This window comes from Galeopterus variegatus, unplaced genomic scaffold, assembly GCF_000696425.1.
Source record: "Galeopterus variegatus unplaced genomic scaffold, G_variegatus-3.0.2 Scaffold2662, whole genome shotgun sequence".
Lineage (NCBI taxonomy): Eukaryota > Metazoa > Chordata > Mammalia > Dermoptera > Cynocephalidae > Galeopterus > Galeopterus variegatus.
In genome coordinates, this window is record NW_007728773.1 from 114,040 (window position 1) to 116,908 (window position 2,869).

Here is a 2,869-nt window from a genome sequence, read left to right on the forward strand (position 1 = left end):
AACAGAACTGTTCGAAGGAGTGATGTGGGTTTTGTGTGTAACAGCCACACCTTGTCTTCTTTCCTGGTAAATTCAGCATAAACCTGCTCTGAGATGACAGATCAGGAAATATGAGGCAGCAGGTGTTGTCCGTGCTTTCACGCAGCCAAGAAGGAGCAGGGAGTGACTGATGGCCATTTTCTCCCCATCACTGGTGCTGCCTAAAGATCTGTTTGCTCCACATCCTTCCACGTGACGTAGGAATAAGCTCTCCCTACTCACCCCAGCTCCCTCACCCTCTCCCTCACCCCTTCAGGGACGGCTCTGATTTCTATTTTTTCCAAATCTCCTATCACAGCTTCATTTTATTATTAACACAAGTTATCTTGTCATGACAGGTGCTTGCTTGACGGCTTGGGTATCTGAACAGTCACATGATTGATAACCTCTCAAAATCGCCCAGGTGAGAACTGCTGTAGCAGATGCCTCAGATCCAACAGAATGGACAAGGAAGACCATATTTCCAAATGCCTGCAGCAACCTCTAGGTCAGTTGCCTTCTCTGACCCAAAAATAAAAAAGGAAGGAAAAGAATCCACCAGTATAATGTGATGAGAAATGCAAGGTGATGTGTCAGAAATAACAATGCAGGTCAAGCTGGTATTTGTTGTTACTGAAAGTGATGAGCTGCTATTCCTTCCCCTAGAACTGCTTTTGCTCCTCCAGGAAAAATAATTCTATCTCGGTCATTATCTCTCCAGAGCAACAGAATATGAGAATTTTCCCACTATGAAATGATGGACCCATTGCAAAATAAGGATGACAATTATCTTTTGGTATGTGAGATGGTTTTTGGAAAACATCAATCATTCACATAATTACATTTACTAAAATACTTCAAAGCGGTGCTTTTCAAACTTTAATGTACATGTAAATCACCTGAAGATCTTGCTAAAAATCTGTGCTTCAGAAGGCCTGGGGCGTGGCCTAAGGTTTTTCATTTCTACCAAACTCCTAGGTAAAAGTCAATGCTGTCAGTCTGCCAATCACATTTTGTGTAGCAAGACAGTAAACAATACCTTCTGCGTTCTATTTTTACTTACTCTGTATTTTGTTTTGTTTTCTAAAATATGCCAATTTGTACTAGATTTGGATTTTGACCAGGACCCTTGCTCTCGCAGTACTTGGAAGTTCTATGGTGCTAGTAGTTGAATATTTCGACTTTGTAATGATTATAGTTAGTTGGCCATGTGTTACTGCCCCCAGGGTTAGTAGCACTCTTTAGCTATGATTCATGCTCTGCATTTTATTGTGAATATGTAATGTAAGTCACTTTGCCAATGCATTGAAGTGGGGAAATTTTCCTTCTTAACCTTTCAGAAAGTTAGTAATTAAATTCTTTAGAAATCCAGTAAGCAAGAGTCATATTATTTAAGAAATACTGTATTTCTCTGGAAAATATTAAGGCTCTAACAATCACCTTTCTAGAGAGCAAAAGGAAAAAGAAGGTATTTTGCCAATTTTACTTGCTCCTTGGTGGAGTGAGAGCCATGAAAAATCATGGAAAGGAACTTAGAATAAAAATAATGTTATTTTGCATATTGATGCAGATCCTGTAATTTCAAAGAAAGCCTTTGAAGATAGATTGATTTTGATAATTTCCTGCATTCCACTTAACATCACCTGGAGCCAATCAAGAGAAATCAGAATATCTAGCTCTGACATTTGGGTGTGAAGCAAAAACAACACCTTTATATTTTAAACTTCAGTGTTTCTGAAAGTGAGAGGTTGAAAGGCTGAGAGGTTGAAAGTTCTGGCTTCACCCAAGCAGTAAGAAAGGAACACAGCATTTTGTCCACAGATAAACTCAAACCAGATTTGCTAAACTGGTGGCCCTATCTGAAACCTTTCGTAAGTAGAATCTGTTGGTGAAGCCAAAGTGTGTCCAATAATTTGTTTTGCAGATAAACATCCTCCAAAGTCTGTGGTTGAGAATATTCCATTTCCTTAAAACCTATGCCAGATTTAAGATCGTCAATTTATGTTCAAATCGAGAGTTGGTATGGTATCTGGGTATGCAGGAGGATATATTGCTCAATTGTCATTTAACCATAGATTAAATGTCTGCATAAAACGGAATGCATTTTACAGTTTTCAAATTGATGAAAGTTTTATGGGAAGATGTAATGAGAATAAGGATGTATTTTATGCAGGAAGGAATGCAGTCTGGCACTAAGAACATAGACAAGAATTTAAGAGTCTAGGATTGAACTGGTGGCATCACAAAAGATGCCTTCAGGCATGGACCCTCCAAGGTAGGTCAAAAGAGTATCAACTGAATCAGAGATGCTCACTGCTTCCTTTGAAACCTCAAAGACTCTCTGGTTCCCAGGGTGTAAGGAGAGGGCAGGATCATCTCAGATCTGGCTGTGTGAAGTTGGGCACATTATTGAAAGGAGCTCAGCATAAGAAGAGTAGCATAACACGGTGGTCAGAGGCATGGACTCCCCAGCCAGACTGCCTGCGTCTGAATCCACTTACTAGCTGTGTCACCTTGGGCAGGTTACTTAATTCCTTGCGCCTCATTTTCTAAGCTACAAAATGAAGACAATGATAATACCTACCTCATAAAGTTGCTATAAGGATTAAGTGACTAACATTTATATAGTGCTCAGATCAGCCCCTCGCATAAGCATGAGAACTCTGTGTTTGTTAAGTGAATGAATGAATAACAAAGCAAAGTGGTTTAGGTGCACATTCTCTCGATTCTAGTTTCAAATGCCATCTCTGGCAATCTCCTGGGCAATCTCCTGCGCAAGTTATGAGTCTATCTGAAAACTAGGTTACTTGCACAATACTATCTACTATTAAAGGAAGGTCTTAGGCAAGTT